The sequence below is a fragment of the Bos grunniens genome, chromosome 6, assembly GCF_055505025.1.
Source record: "Bos grunniens cultivar Pamir isolate PY7600 chromosome 6, Bosgru_T2T1.0, whole genome shotgun sequence".
Lineage (NCBI taxonomy): Eukaryota > Metazoa > Chordata > Mammalia > Artiodactyla > Bovidae > Bos > Bos grunniens.
In genome coordinates this window covers 54,624,262-54,641,861 of record NC_141170.1, presented here as the reverse complement: position 1 = coordinate 54,641,861, position 17,600 = coordinate 54,624,262, and the positions used below count along the sequence as shown (strand labels likewise).

The following is a 17,600-nucleotide window of genomic DNA, read 5'->3' as shown; positions in this document are numbered from 1 at the left end:
GTTTGCATTGATCACTGAGGAAGTCTTTCTTATCTCTTCTTGCTATTCTTTGGAACTCTGCATTCAGATGCTTATATCTTTCCTTTTCTCCTTTGCTTTTCACTTCTCTTCTTTTCACAGGTATTTGTAAGGCCTCCTCAGACAGCCATTTTGCATTTCTTTTCCATGGTGATGGTCTTGATCCCTGTCTCCTGTACAATGTCACGAACCTAGGTCCATAGTTCATCAGGCACTCTGTCTATCAGATCTAGTGCCTTAAATCTATTTCCCACTTCCACTGTATAATCATAAGGGATTAAAGACCATATATGATAAGTCTACAGCAGACATTATTCTCAATGATGAAAAACTGAAAGCATTCCCTGTAGGTCAGCAACAAGACAAGAGTGTCCACTTTCACCGCTATTATTCAACATAGTTGTGGAAATCCTGGCTACAGCAATCAGAGAAGAAAAAGAAAAAAGGAGTCCAGATAAGAAAAGAAGTAAAGCTCTCACTGTTTTCATATGACTTGATACTGTACATAGAAAATATTAATGATATTATCAGAAAATTACTAGAGCTAATCAGTGAATTAGATTGACTACTTTTCTGTGAGTATGGTTTCAGTGTGTCTGCCCTCTGATGCCCTCTTGCAACACCTACCGTCTTACTTGGGTTTATCTTACCTTGTGTGTGGGGTATCTCTTCATGGCTGCTCTAGTAAAACGCAGCCTCTGCTCCTTACCTTGGACGAGTGGTATCTCCTCACCGCCGCACTTCCTGACTTTCAACGTGGGATAGCTCCTCTAGGCCCTTCTGTGCCCATGCAGCCACCAGTCCTTGGACGTGGGGTTGGTCCTCCCCACATTGAAACCATAGTCACAGAAAACTAGTCAATCTAATCACACTAGGACCACAGCCTTGTCTAACTCAATGAAACTAAGCCATGCCCATGGGGCATCCCAAGATGGGCGGGTCATGGTGGAGAGATCTGACATAATGTGGTCCACTGGAGAAGGGAATGGCAAACCACTTCAGTATTTTTGCCTTGAGAACCCCATGAACAGTATGAAAAGGTAAAATGATAGGATACTGAAAGAGGAACTCCCCAGGTCAGTAGGGGCCCAATATGCTACTGGAGATCAGTGGAGAAATAACTCCAGAAAGAATGAAGGGATGGAGCCAAAGCAAAAACAATACCCAGCTGTGGATGTGACTGATGATAGAAGCAAGGTCCAATGCTGTAAAGAGCAATATTGCATAGGAACCTGGAATGTTAGGTCCATGAATCAAGGCAAATTGGATGTGGTCAAACAAGAGATGGCAAGAGTGAATGTTGACATTCTAGGAACCAGCAAACTAAAATGGACAGGAATGGGTGAATTTAACTCAGATGATCATTAGATCTACTACTGTGGGCAGGAATCCCTTAGAAGAAATGGAGTAGCCATCATGGTCAACAAAACAGTCCAAAATGCAGTACTTGGATGCAATCTAAAAAATGAAAGAATGATCTCTGTACGTTTCCAAGGCAAACCATTCAATATCACAGTAATCCAAGTCTATGCCCCAACCAGTAATGCTGAAGAAGCTGATGTTGAATGGTTCTATGAAGACCTACAAGACCTTTTAGAACTAACACCCAAAAACGATGTCCTTTTCATTATAGCGGACTGGAATGCAAAAGTAGGAAGTCAAGAAACACCTGGAGGAACAGGCAAATTTGGCCTTGGAATATGGAATGAAGCAGGGCAAAGACTAATAGAGTTTTGCCAAGAAAATGCACTGGTCATAGCAAACACCCTCTTCCAACAACACGAGAGAAGACTCTACACATGGACATCACCAGATGGCCAACACCGAAATCAGATTGATTATATTCTTAGCAGCCAAAGATGGAGAAGCTCTATACAGTCAACAAAAACAAGACCAGGAACTGACTGTGGCTCAGATCATGAACTCCTTATTGCCAAAATCAGACTTAAATTGAAGAAAGTAGGGAAAACCACTAGACCATTCAGGTATGACCTAAATCAAATCTCTTATGATTATACAGTGGAAGTGAGAAATAGATTTAAGGGACTAGATCTGATAGACAGAGTGCCTGATGAACTATGGAATGAGGTTCGTGACATAGTACAGGAGACAGGGATCAAGACCGTCCCCATGGAAAAGAAATGCAAAAAAGCAAAATGGCTGTTTGGGGAGGCCTTACAAATAGCTGTGAAAAGAAGAGAAGCGAAAAGCAAAGGAGAAAAGAAAGATATAAGCATCTGAAAGCAGAGTTCCAAAGAATAGCAAGAAGAGATAAGAAAGCCTTCTTCAGCAAACAATGCAAAGAAATAGAGGAAAACAACAGAATGGGAAAGACTAGCGATCTCTTCAAGAAAATTAGAGATAGCAAGGGAACATTTCATGCAAAGATTGGCTCAATAAAAGACAGAAATGGTGTGGACCTAACAGAAGCAGAAGATATTAAGAAGAGGTGGCAAGAATACAAAGAAGAACTGTATAAAAAAGATCTTCAAGACCCAGATAATCACAGTGGTGTGATCACTGACTAGAGCCAGACATCCTGGAATGTGAAGTCAAGTGGGCCTTTAGGGAGCATCACAATGCACAAAGCTAGTGGAGGTGATGGAATTCCAGTTGAGCTATTTCAAATCCTGAAAGATGAGGCTGTGAAAGTGCTGCACTCAATATGCCAGCAAATCTGGAAAACTCAGCAGTGGCCACAGGACTGGAAAAGGTCAGTTTTCATTCCAATCCCAAATAAAGGCAATGCCAAAGAATGCTCAAACTACCACACAATTGCAATCATCTCACATGGTAGTAAAGTAATGCTCAAAATTCTCCAAGCCAGGCTTCAGCAATATGTGAACCGTGAACTTCCAGATGTTCAAGCTGGTTTTAGAAAAGGCAGAGGAACCAGAGATCAAATTGCCAACATCTGCTGGATCATGGAAAAAGCAAGAGAGTTCCAGAAAAACATCTATTTCTGCTTTATTGACTATGCCAAAGCCTTTGACTGTGTGGATCACAATAAACTGTGGAAAATTCTGAAAGAGATGGGAATACCAGACCACCTGACCTGCTTCTTGAGAAATCTGTATGCAGGTCAGGAAGCAACAGTTAGAACTGAACATAGAACAACAGACTGGTTCCAAATAGGTAAAGGAGTATGTCAAGGCTGTATATCATCACCCTGCTTATTTAACTTATATGCAGAGTATATCATGAGAAATGCTGGACTGGAAGAAGAACAAGCTGGAATCAAGATTGCCAGGAGAAATATCAATAACCTCAGATATGCAGATGACACAACCCTTATGGCAGAAAGTGAAGAGGAGCTAAAAAGCCTCTTGATGAAAGTGAAAGAGGAGAGTGAAAAGTTGGCTTAAAGCTCAACATTCAGAAAACGAAGATCATGGCATCCGGTCCCATCACTTCATGGGAAACACATAGGGAAACAGTGGAAACAGTGTCAGACTTTATTTTTCTGTGCTCCAAAATCACTGCAGATGGTGACTGCAGCCATGAAATTAAAAGACGATTCCTCCTTGGAAGAAAAGTTATAGCCAACCTAAATAGCATATTGAAAAGCAGAGACATTATTTTGCCAACAAAGGTCCATGTAGTCAAGGCTATGGTTTTTCCAATGGTCATGTATGGATGTGAGAGTTGGACTGTGAAGAAAGCTGTGCACTGAAGAATTGATGGTTTTGAACTGTGGTGTTGGAGAAGACTCTTGAGAGGCCCTTGGACTGCAAGGAGATCCAACCAGTCCATTCTGAAGGAGATTAGCCCTGGGATTTCTTTGGAAGGAATAATGTTAAAGCTGAAACTGCAGTACTTTGGCCACCTCATGTGAAGAGTTGACTCATTGGATAAGACTCTGATTGGGGGCAGGAGGAGACGCGGACGACAGAGGATGAGATGGCTGGATAGCATCACTGACTTAATGGACATGAGTCTGAGTGTACTCCGGGAGTTGGTGATGGACACCGAGGCCTGGCGTGCTGCACTTCATGGGATCGCAAAAGTACGACACGACTGAGCGACTGATCTGAACTATTTTTTTAGACATAATGTGATTGTATACTTAAAAGACTACAGTATAGTAGTAATATAAAAATAACATTTATTTGCACTGGGAAACCAAAATTTATGTGATTATCTGTATTGCAATATTCACATTTTTAAGGTTGCTTAGAACCAAACCTAAAATGTCTTTAAATTATGCCTCTAATATCATTCGGGAGTACTCATCCATATGTCATTATGTAATCATTCTATTTATCCTTGCAAAACTTTGTCATTTTGAAATTAGCTTTGTGTAATATTAATGCAGCTATTTAATCTCTCTTTTGATTAGCATTAGAGTGTTACATTTTTCTCTTCCCTTTTACTTTTCATCTGAGTTTTTATATTTAAAATGAGTTTTTTGTGGGCAACATATATTTGGGTCTTTTATAAAATCCACTCTGAATCAGTTCTAATGAGGTGGATGAAACTGGAGCCTATTATACAGAGTGAAGTAAGCCAGAAGGAAAAACATAAATACAGTATACTAACGCATATGTATGGAATTTAGAAAGATGGTAACAATAACCTGGTGTACGAGACAGCAAAAGAGACACTGATGTATAGAACAGTCTTATGGACTCTGTGGGAGAGGGAGAGGGTGGGAAGATTTGGGAGAATGGCAATGAAACATGTAAAATATCATGTAGGAAACGAGTTGCCAGTCCAGGTTCGATGCATGATGCTGGATGCTTGGGGCTGGTGCACTGGGACGGCCCAGAGGGATGGTATGGGGAGGGAGGAGGGAGGAGGGTTCGGGATGGGGAACCCATGTATACCTGTGGCGGATTCATTTTGATATTTGGCAAAACTAATACAATTATGTAAAGTTTAAAAATAAAATAAAATTAGAGAAAAAAAAAATCCACTCTGACAATACGAATTAGATCAATCACATTTAAAGTGATTGATATTTAATGGATTAATTAAATATTAATCTATACCAAGTTTTTAAATTATTTTCTATTTATCATAGTACTTTTTTTCTTTTCCCTGCCAATCTTTTTCTTTATCATCTGGTTTTAACTGAACATCATTTATGATTCTCCTTTAACTCTTCTCTTAGAATATCAATTATCAATCTTTTAAAAATGTGATGTTTTCTCTCGAGTTTTTAATATATATTTTGACACTGTATCACTTAATATGCCATTAGAAATTATATAAGTATTCCTAATTCCTTTCTCCCATCCTTTATTCCATTTTAGCATTCATTTATATTATACAAATGTTAGAGTAAGTCAATATAATATTATTATTAAACAGTTACCTAATACTCTATTAATAAGAAAACCAAAATAATTTATTTAACCTTTATTAGAATACACAGAAGAACTGTACAAAAAAGATATTCATGACCCAGATAATCATGATGGTGTGATCACTCACCTAGAGCCAGACATTCTGGAATGTGAAGTCAAGTGGGCCTTAGAAAGCATCAGTACGAACAAAGCTAGTGGAGGTGATGGAATTCCAGTTGAGCTATTTCAAATCCTGAAAGATGAGGCTGTGAAAGTGCTGCACTCAATATGCCAGCAAATTTGGAAAACTCAGCAGTGGCCACAGGACTGGAAAAGGTCAGTTTTCATTCCAATCCCAAAGAAAGACAATGCCAAAGAATGCTCAAACTACCACACAATTGCACTCATCTCACATGCGAGTAAAGTAATGCTCAAAATTCTCCAAGCCAGGCTTCAGCAATACATGAACCATAAACTTCCAGATGTCCAAGCTGGTTTTCGAAAAGCAGAGGAACCAGAGATCAAACTGCCAACATGCTCTGGATCATGGAAAAAGCAAGAGAGTTCCAGAAAAACATCTATTTCTGCTTTATTGATTATGCCAAAGCCTTTGACTGTGTGAATCACAATTAACTGTGAAAAATTCTGAAAGAGATGGGAATACCAGACCACCTGACTTGCCTCTTGAGAAATCTGTATGCAGGTCAGGAAGCAACAGTTAGAACTGGACATGGAACAATAGACTGGTTCCAAATAGGAAAAGGAGTACATCAAGGCTGTATATCATCACCCTGCTTATTTAACTTATCTGCAGAGTACATCATGAGAAATACTGGACTGGAAGACCACAAGCTGGAATCAAGATTGCTGGGAGAAATATCAATAACCTCAGATATGCAGATGACACAACCCTTATGGCAGAAAGTGAAGAGGAACTAAAGAGCCTCTTGATGAAAGTGACAGAGGAGAGTGAAAAGTTGGCTTAAAGCTCAACATTCAGAAAACAAAGATTATGGCATCCGGTCGCATCACTTCATGGGAAACACATAGGGAAACAGTGGAAACAGTGTCAGACTTTATTTTTCTGTGCTCCAAAATCACTGCAGATGGTGACTGCAGCCATGAAATTAAAAGACACTTACTCCTTGGAAGGAAAGTTATGACCAACCTAGATAGCGTATTCAAAAGCAGAGATATTACTTTGCCAACAAAGGTTCGTCTAGTCAAGGCTGTGGTTTTTTCTGTGGTCATGTATGGATGTAAGAGTTGGACTGTGAAGAAGGCTGAGTGTCAAAGAATTGATGCTTTTGCACTGTGGTGTTGGAGAAGACTCTTGAGAGTCCCTTGAACTGCAAGGAGATCCAACCAGTCCATTCTGAAGGAGATCAGCCCTGGGATTTCTTTGGAAGGAATGATGCTAAAGCTGAAACTCCAGTACTTTGGCCACCACATGCGAAGAGCTGACTCATTGGAAAAGACTCTGCTGCTGGGAGGGATTGGGGGCAGGAGGAGAAGGGGACGACAGAGGATGAGATGGCTGGATGGCATCACTGACTCGATGGACGTGAGTCTGAGTGAACTCCGGGAGTTGGTGATGGACAGGGAGGCCTGGCGTGCTGCAATCATGGGCTCAAAAAGAGTCAGACACGACTGAGCGACTCAACTGAACTGAATTCTGTTTCCAGCACTCTTCCTTTCTTTATGTATATCTCAGTTTCTGACATATCATTTTCCTTCTGCTCTAAAACCTTCTTTCAATGTTTGATTTAGGACTGGTTTACAAATGATAAATATCGTCAGTTTTTTTTTGAGGGTCTATATTTCTCCTTTACATTAAAAAATTATATTTATTTATTTACTATGTTGTGTTAGTTTCAGGTATATAGCAAATTGATTCAGTTATAAACATATATCCATTCTTCTCCAGATTCTTTTCATATAGATTATTATAGGATATTAACTACAGTTCCCTGTATTATACAGTAAGTCTTTATTGTCTATTGTATATATAGTAGTGTATATATTTTAATCCCAAACTGCTAATTTATCCTTCCCCATTTTCTGTTTCTAAAACCTGTGAGTCTGTTTTGTTCTTAAGTTCATTTGAATCATTTTGTAGATTCCATATATAAGCAATATATATTTGTCTTTCTCTGACTTCACTTAGTACAATAATTTCTAGGTCTATCAATGTTACTGCTTTTTAGAAAAACATTAATAAACAAATGGGACCTGATTAAACCTAAAAGCTTTTGTCCAACAAAGGAAACCATAAACAAAATGAAAAGACAACCCACAAATTGGAGAAAACAGCTCGCATAAAAAAAGTAAAGCAGCTCAATATTAAAGAAAAAAACAAAAACAAACCCTCCCAACAACCCAATCAAAAAATGGGTGGAAGATTTAAATAGACACTTCTCCAAGGAAGACAAATATATGGCCAAAAAGCACATGGAAAGATATTCCGCATCACTGTTACAGAAATGCAAATCAAAACTACAATGAAGTATCATGTTATGGCTCAGAATGGCCATCCATGAAACGTCTACAAGCAATAAATGCTGGAGAATATATGGAGAAAAGGGAACCCTCCCACTCTGTTGGTGATACTGTAAATTGGAACAATCACTTTGGAGAACAGTATGGGGGTTCCTTAAGAAACTAAAACTAGAACTATCATACGATCCAGCAGTCCCACTCCTGAGCATATAGCTGGCGAAAACTATAAATTGAAAAGATACATGTACTCCATGTTCATTGCAGCATTATTTACAAATAGCCACGACATGGAAGCAGGCTGTCCATCAACAGAGGAATAGAAAAAGAAGATGTGGTACATATATACAATGGAATATTACTCAGTCATAAACACGAATGAAATAATGCCATTTGCAGCAACATGGATGGACATAAGATTACCTCTTTTATTTTTAAAAGTTATTTTAAAAAATTACTTTTAATTGGAGGATACTTGCTTTACAATATGTGTTGTTTTCTGCCATACATCAATATGAATAGGTTAAGGTATGAGGGCAGGTACATATGTATACCTCCTTTATTTTTAGGGGATATTTTCAGAGAAGATAAGATTCAAGACAGAACTGCACACTGTTTATTTCCATTCTTCTGTAGGAAAAGTGATCCCCATCACAGTTTCTTTCAAGAATTCTCTTTCTTTAGCTTTCTTCAGGTTGAAAATAACATGTCCAGATGTAGAATTTTTTTGTGTATATAGCCTCCAGGACCTGCCATTTGGTCTCTGTCGTTAATTTTAGAAAATTCACTGTAACTCAAAAGGAAACAAACAAATCCATTTTATAGGTGGTTTTTGTTCAGTTGTGTCTGACACTTTGTGACCCCACGGTCTGCAGCACACCAGGCTTCCCTGTCCTTCACCATCTAGAGCTTGCTCAATCTCTTGTCCATTGAACTGGTCGTGCCACCCTACCATTTCAGCCTTTGTCGTTCCTCTCCTACAACCTTCAATCTTTCCCAGAATCAGAGTCTTTTCTAATGAGTCAGCCCTTTGCATCATGTGGCCAAGTACTAGAGCTTCAGCACCAGTCCTTGTAATGAATATTCAGAACTGATTTTCTTTAGGGTTGACTGGTTTGAATTTCTTGCTGTCCAAGGGACTCTCAAGAGTCATCTTCACCACCAAAGCTCAAAAGCATCAGTTCTTCAGTGTTCAGCTTTCTTTATTGTCCAGCTCTCACATCCATACAAGACTTCTGGAAAAACTACACCTTTGACTATATGGAACTTTGTCAGCAAAGTAATGTCTCTGCTTTTTAATATGTTGTCTAGGTTTGTCATAGCTTTCCTTCAAGGAAAGCATCTTTTAATTTCATGACTCCTGTCACCATCTGCAGTGATTTTAGAGCTCAAGAAAATATTCTGTCACTGTTTCCATTGTTACAAGTTGCCACGATCTTTGAATTTTTTTTTTTTTTGATCTTTGATTTTTGAATGTTGAGTTTTAAGCCAGCTTTTTCAATCTCCTCCTTCAACTTCTTCAAGAGGTTCTTTAGTTCTTCTTTGCTTTCTGCCATAAGGGTGGTGTCATCTGCATATCTGAGGTTATTGATATTTCTCCTGACAGTCTTGATTCCAGCTTGTGCTTCATCCAGTCTGGCATTTCACATGATGCACTTTGCATATAAGTTAAATAAGCAATGTGACAATATACAGCCTTGACGTACACCTTTCCCAATTTGGAACCAGTCTGTTATTCCACTTCTGGTTCTAATTGTTGCATCTACAGGTTTCCCAGAAGGCAGGTAAGGTGGTCTGGTAATCCCATCTCTTGAAGAATTTTCCAGTTTGTCGTGATTCACACAGTCAATGGATTCAGCATAGTCAACGGAACAGAAGTAGATGTTTTTCTGAAATTTTCTTGCTTTTTCTATTATCCAACAGATGTTGGCAATTTCACCTCTGATCCCTATGCCTTTTCTAAATCCAGCTTGAAAATTTTTAAGTCCTTGGTTCACATACTGTTGAAGCCTGGCTTGGAGAATTTTGAGCATTTACTTTGATAGCATGTGAAATGAGTGCAACTGCGTGGTAGTTTGAACATTCTTTGACATGGCCCTTCTTTGGGACTGGAATGAAAACTGACCTTTTCCAGTCCTGTGGCCACTGCTGAGTTTTCCAAATTTGCTGGCATATTGAGTGCAGCACTTTCACAGCATCATCTTTTAGGATTTGAAATAGCTCAGCTGAAATTCCATGACCTCCACTAGCTTTGTTTGTAGTGATGCTTCCTAAGGCCCACTTGACTTCACATTCCAGGATGTCTGGCTCTAGGTGAGTGATGACACCATCATGGTTATCTGAGTCATGAAGATCTTTTCTGTATACTTCTTCTGTGTATCCTTGGCACCTCTTCTTAATATCTTTTGCTTCTGTTAGGTCCATACAATTTCTTTCCTTTATTGTGACCATCTCTGTGTGAAATGTTTATTGGTATCTAATTTTCTTGAAGAGATCTCCAGTCTTTCCCATTCTATTGTTTTCCTCTGTTTCTTTACATTGTTCACTTACTAAGCCTTTCTTATCTCTCTTTGCTCTTTTCTTGCAACTTTGCATTCAGATGGGCATATCTTTCCTTTTCTACTTTGTCTTTTGCTTCTCTTATTTTCTCAGCTATTTGTAAGGCCTCTTCTGACAACCATTTTGCCTTTTTGCATTTCCTTACTTTGGGGATGGTTCTGATCACTGCTGCTGTACACTGTCAAGAACCTCCATCCAAATTTATTCAGGCACTCAATCAGATCTAAACCTTTGAGTCTATTTTTTGTCACTTTCACCATACAATATAAGGGATTTGATTTAGGTCATACCTAAATGTTCTAATGGTTTTGCCTACTTTCTTCAAGTCTGAAATTGACAATAAGGAGTTCATGATCTGAGCCACCATAAGCTCCTGGTCTTTTTATTTTTATTTTTTTTTCTGACTGTTCAGAGCTTCTCCATTTCAGCTACAAAGAATATAATCAATCTGATTTTGGTATTGACCATTTGGTGATGTCCATGTGTTAAGTCATCTCTCATGTTGTTGGAAGAGGGTGTGTGCTATGATCAGTATATTCTCTTGGCCAAACTCTGTTAGCCTTTCCCTGATTCATTTTATACTCCAAGTCCAAACTTGCCCTTATTCCAGGTCCCTCTTGACTTTCTACTTCTGCATTTCAGTTCCCTATGATGAAAAGGATATCATTTTTTGGTGTTAATTCTAGAAGGTCTTATAGGTCTTCACAAAACCATTCAACTTCAGCTTCTTTGGCTTTAGTGGTTGGGGCATAGACTTGGATTACTCTTTTGTTGGATGGTTTGCCTTGGAAATGAATGGAGATCATTGTCGTTATTGAGATTGCACCCAAGTACTGCCTTTCAGACTCTTGTTGACCATGAGGGCTACTCCATTTCTTCTAAGGGACTCTTGCCCATAATAGTAGATACAATGGTCATCTGAATTTATTTTGCCCACTCCAGTCCATTTTATTTCGCTGATCCCTAAAATGTTGATATTCACTCTTGCCATCTCTTGTTTGACCACTTTCAATTTACCTTGATTCATAGACCTAACATTCCATATTCCTATGTAATATTTTTCTTTACAGCATTGGACTTTACTTTCACCACCAGGCACATTCACAACTGTGTGTTGTTTCCACTTTGGCTCAGCCTCTTCATTCCTTCTGGAGCTATTTCTCCACTCTCCTCTGGGAGCATATTGGACACCTACCAACCTGGGGAGTTCATCTTTCAGTGTCATATTTTTTGCCTTTTCATACTGTTCATAGGGTTCTCAAGGCAAGAATGCTGAAGTGGTTTGTCATTCCCTTCTCCAGTGGACCACGTTTTGTCAGAACTCTCCACTATGACCTGTCCCATCTTGGGTGGCCCTACATGGCATGGCTCATAGTTTCATTGAGTTAGACAAGGTTGTGATCCATGTGATCAGTGTGGTTAGTTTTCTGTGATTCTGGTTTTCATTCTGTTTGCCCTCTGAAGGATGAGGATAAGAGGCTTGTCTATAAGGTGGCGGAGTAGAAAGACGTGTGTTCATCTTCTGCTCTGAGTGTCTGGGAGTCTCCAATGGAGGTGTGGATCAACAGTGGCCTACCACAGGGTCAGAGGCACTGACTACAACAGTCCTTGGAGCCGTGATGTGCTGGCATAAGTCCTTTTGAAGGAGGTCACCATTACTCTCGTTCAAACAAGCTGAAATCCACACAGAGACGAGGTTGAGGCTCATGTCCCCGTGACCCGAATGGCAGGGATGCTTTTTCTTTCTGGAAAGAGAGCAGAGGATACTTTCACAGGCCAATTAAGTAGGAAGATGGCTCTTCAACTCTTGCCTGAAGCCAATTCACCCTGACTGCTGGGCCCTCACAGGTGGAGACTTCAAAAATATATATATTAAAAATATATATATATATATTTGCTCTTTGTCTCTTATCTTTACATATTCTAATTATACCTATGTGCATCTATTTACATTGTCCCACAGTCCTTTGATGGTTCTATATATATATATATATATATTTTTTTTTTTTTTTCCGTTTTTCACTCTCCTTTCATTTTGTGTAGTTTCTATTGACGTATCTTAAAGCTCACTGATTCTTTCCTCAGCTGTGTCTAACTGGTGTACCAAAGGCATTTTTCATTTCTGTAATGTTTATGATTTCTATAGTTTTCTTTTAAATTATTTCTTAGAGTTTCTTTCTCTTTGCTTACATTATCCACCTGTTCCTTCATAGTTTCTATTTTTCCTATAGTCTTTAATATTTTAATCATAAATCTTTCACATTTCCTATGTAGTTATTTTTATTTGCAAAACCTGCACCATATCTGAATCTTTCTGTTGTTTGTTTTGTCACTTCAGGCTATGTTTCTCTTGTCTTTAACATGCCATGTAATTTTTTTTGTTGTTTAAATTTGTATACAGTGTATTGGATAACAGGAACTGAGACAAAGATTTTAATGTAGCTGTATGTTACTTTGGCTAGGAGTTGGGCCTGCTTAATTTCTGATACTTCTGTATGTGTTAGACTTTAAATTCTACTAGTTTCCTTAATTTTTCCTCTTCTCTTGTTTTCAAGCTTTCCTAAGAACTTTTCTGTGTACTGAAGCTCTTTCAATGGTTCTACACAGTTTTTAATCCTGGGGCCCTCTTAGTATGGTGGTAAAGCTGAGGGAAGAGTAACTATTATAAAATTTTACAATTAAATATCTGTCTTTTAATGAGACGTGCTCTGGATTGTGACATTCACATGTGTCTCTTAGTTTTCCCCATCCAGCATTTTAGGTGAGATAGTTTTTTTTTTCTTCTTTTTTTTATATATGTTATTTTATTTTTTAACTTTACAATATTATATTGGTTTTGCCATATATCAACATAAATCTGCCACAGGTATACATGTGTTCCCCATCCTGAACCCTCCTCCCTCCTCCCTCCCCGTACCAGTTTTGTTATATGTGTGTGTGTTGAGAATAGACCTTTGTGTAGGCTCTGGGTATACTTCACAATAGCTACATTTGCCCTCACTCTTCAGATCTATGAGTAATATTTCTTGACACTTGACTGTAAGAAGTGGGCAGGATTCCTGAAGTTAGTGTCCATGAAAATTTTGGTGATCTCATCCCCTCAAGGTGGTGGAAATCAGGAATTTTTAACTCTCAGGCTAACCCACACTTAGCTTCAATCAATTTGACAAAATTACCGTTCTGTGTTACTTAAAGTTTATAGCTCCAAAACCTTCTGCTTCAGGTAAGCAGTTCTTGGAGGTAACTCTCTGGATTCATCCAAATATCCAGATTTTGGAGTGATAAATGTATCCTGCAGACATGTTTTTCTGATGAGTTTAAGACTAGTCATTGCCTTCCAATTTATTAAGCTCTTTTCTTGTTTCAAGAATGGGAATGACAACTTCAAATTCTTTATATGTTACAGCTAAAATAGGTTGATTGGTATATTTTAATGTGAAAATATTTATATTGTTAAGAATTTTAGTGCCTTGAATTCCTCTATGTGATCCTAATTTACTTGTTTACATGTGGGTATTTTGCACATAATAAATTTTGATTGAATAGAATATATCTAATAATTCAATATGTAATTGAGAGAATTTTATATTTAAAATTTTATTTTTAAAGTGTTTTGGTAGTGTAGAAATTTCTTTGTGAATTGTTCATAATAACATATCATTCATCTCTGAAAATTTTAATACTATGTGTTCAGATCAGATCAGGTCAGATCAGTCGCTGATTTTTATAAATAAGTAAATAATCTGGGATGATCACCACAGAAGCATTAATCACAAATTCATAATAAACAACATATTCGTATACACTAGTGATGAGAGGTAAAATGCTATTGAGTGATAACCAATGTGATAGCAGAATTAGTTCAAAGATTAAAAAGCTCATATATTTCCTCTAAGATGGGTATTATTTAAATTCCAAATAATAATATGGAATATATTAAAATATTATGTTCTTATTAATATAATCAAGTGCTTTCATTAAAGAGCTTTGCAAAATAGTTGTGTACTATCTCATAAACAGAATTGGGTCTTATTATTCTTTCCATTTAAAAAGAACTAAAGGATGGACAAGATCAAGACAGCAGAGGAGTAGGACATGGAGCTCATCTCCTCCCAAAAATACATCAAAAATAGAGCTACAGGTTGTACAAGGCAGAGCCAAGATGGCAGAAAGGTAAGACATGCAGTTCATGTCTCCCCACAACTAGGTTACTTACCAGACACTGGTGGGGGACATCTGATAACCAGGCAGATGGCAGAAATTCCAGCAACCAGGTAGGATGTCAGGGGAGCAAGGAGAAGAGGGAAAGTGGAAGCCAGACAGGACCAGCACACATGACAGGCAGCTGAGGGAGGGGAGTGGTTCTCACACCCAGAGAGGTACATTTGTCTCTGGGGGATCTGCATAGGGAAGGAGGCACCCTCATGGGTTGGAGGGCCACCCTTGGAGTTCATTTCCCCTTATACACTTGGCCCAGGGAGCTATCTAAGTCTCCCCTGTCCTCCAGGACCCCTCTGCCTGAGTTGGTACAAGGGCCATGGAAGGGAAGGGGAGGAGGAAAATCTAGGCCAGCTGGGGGGACCTTTACTGGGTTGGAGGGTCAGAGGAAGCGCCTGCAGTTCTCTGGCCCACTCAGCCCCAAGCAGCCTCCAGAGGCCCCAGGCCTAGTCCTTCACATTTTCCAGGGCCCTCTCCACCTGTGGAGGTCCTGTGGACATAACAGAGGCTCCCTCTGGGGTTAGAAGATCAGGGTAACCTGCCTGGTCTTCCCCGTCCACATGGCCCGGGGCACCTCCTGGGGCCCCAGGCTTGATCCTCCACATCCTGAGGCCAGAGGCACTTCAGATCCCCCTCCCAGGGTCTTTTCCTGGCATAGGTTCTGAATCTACATCCCACTCCCCCATAGCCAAGGTTTTTTCTGTTTTATTTTTTTCTTGTCCTTTTGTTATTGGAGTTAGGTTTTACCCTCCAGTGGTTGTTTCATATATATTCTGATATTTTTTCCTAATATACCTGTTAGCTTTTACAATTTATTTTTTATTATGTTATTGTGCTGTCTACCCCCCTCTTTTTCTTTTATTTTTTTTTTTCTGTACCTGGTGGCTTCCAGGGTCTGTTTATGGGATGGAGATTGGGCCTGAGCTTCTGTGGTGGGAACTCCTTGGACTTGTTGGTCCAAGTCTGAACTGCTGGACTAACGGAGAATGTCAGGCCCCAGGGAATATTAATCAGAGTGAGGTATCCCAGAAGTCCACATCTCAATACCAAGACCTGGCTCTGCCCAGCTTACTGCAAACTCCACTGCTGGAAACCTCAGTCAAAACAACTAATAAGACAGGAACACAGTCCCACCCATCAAGAAATGAGACAACAATAAATACGTTACAGATGAATGAGCAAGGCAAACACATACAAGACCAAATAAAAAGGGAATAGGCAACCTATCTGAAAAAGAGTTGAGTATAAAAAATGTACTATCATTCTTGACAGAATGATAGTGAAAGATGTTCCAAAATTGTGACAATAGAATGTAGAAAATGCAAGAAACATTTAACAAGGATCAGGAAGAACTAAAGAAAAAACAACACAATAACTAAAATTAAAAATACTCTAGAAGAAATCAATAGCAGAATAATTGAGGCAGAAGAATGGTGAGCTAATAAGTGAGCTGGAAGATAGAATGATGGAAATAACTGCTGAGGGACAGAATAAAGATAAAAGAATGACAAGATTGACTACAGTCTCAGAACCCTCTGAGACAATATTAAACACACTAACATTTGATTTATAGGATCACAGAAGAAGGAGCAGAGAAGGCAATGGCACCCCACTCCAGTACTCTTGCCTGGGAAATCCCATGGACGGAGGAGCCTGGTAGGCTGCAATCCATGGGGTCGCTGAGAGTTGGACATGACTCAGTGACTTCACTTTCACTTTTGACTTTCATGCATTGAAGAAGAAGATGGCAACGCACTCCAGTGTTCCTGCCTGGAGAATCCCAGGGACAGCGGAGCCTGGTGGGCTGCCATCTGTGGGGTCATGCGGAGTCAGACACAACTGAAGCGACTTAGCAGCAGCAGCAGAAGGAGAGAAGGGGTCTGAGAAGATTATTTGATGGCATTAAAGTGGAAAACTTCCCTAACATGGGAAAGGAAATACCCACCCAAGTACAGGAATCACAGAGAGTCCCAGACAGGATAAAACCTAGGAAAAACACACCAGAACACATATTAACCAAAGTAACAAAAATTAAATACAAAGAAAAATATTAAAAGCAGCAACGAAAAAGCAAAAAATAGTATACAAGGGAATCCCCTATGGCTGTCAGCTAATTTTTTGGCAAAAACTCTGCAGGTCAGAAGGGAGTAGCAGGATATATTTAAAGTGATGGGAGGGAAAAATCTTTAACCAAGATTACTCGAGCCAGCAATGATCTCATTCAGATTTGATGGAGAAATCAAAAGCTTTACAGTAAAGAAAAAGCTAAGAGAGCTCAGCACCACAAAAGCAACTGTACAACAAATGCTAAAGGAACTTCTCTAGCCAAGAATCACAAAAGAAGGAAAAGGTCCACAAAAATGAACTCAACGAGATGCCAGTCCAGGTTCAATGCACGATACTGGATGCTTGGGGCTAGTGCACTGGGATGACCCAGAGGGATGGTATGGGGAGGGAGGAGGGAGGAGGGTTCAGGATGGGGAGCACATGTATACCTGTGATGGATTCATTTTGATATTTGGCAAAACTAATACAATTATGTAAAGTTTAAAAATAAAATAAAATTAAAAAAAAAGAATAAAAAAAAGTAGTATAAAAAAAATGAACTCAAAACAATTATGAAAATGGCAATAGGAACATAAACATTGATAATTTTCAGATAATGTGTCTGAAAGTAAAAATGGAATTAATGGAATAACTGAGGCAGAAGAATGGGTAAGTAAGCTGGAAGACAGATTGATGGAAATAAATGCTGAGGAGCAGAATAAAGATAAAATAATGAAAAGATCTCAGACCTCTGAGACAATATTAAACACATCACCAACAAACACTGGGGAGGATGTAGAGAAAAGGGAACCCTCTTGCACAGCTGGTGGAAATGTAAATTGATACAGCCACTATGGAGAACAGTATGGAGGTTCCTTGAAAAACTAAACATAGAAGTACCATATGACCCAGAAATCCCACTACTGGGCATATTCCCCAAGAAAACCATAACTCAGCAAGACACATATACCCCAA

The 17,600-nt window shown here is 39.1% G+C and overlaps 1 long non-coding RNA gene across 2 annotated transcripts in view; it reads left to right on the top strand.

Annotated features, from left to right (window-relative positions):
* Positions 1 to 17,600, top strand: part of LOC147370739 (uncharacterized) — a 353,056-nt gene that overhangs the window by 334,238 nt on the left and 1,218 nt on the right. The window contains exons 3-4 of one of the 2 annotated variants that reach the window (XR_015166165.1): positions 14,415 to 14,534; positions 16,153 to 17,035. This is a non-coding gene — a long non-coding RNA (uncharacterized LOC147370739). Of the gene's footprint in view, positions 1 to 14,414; positions 14,535 to 16,152; positions 17,036 to 17,600 lie in introns of those variants that run through there. The other variant, XR_015166164.1, reaches the window with a different exon arrangement.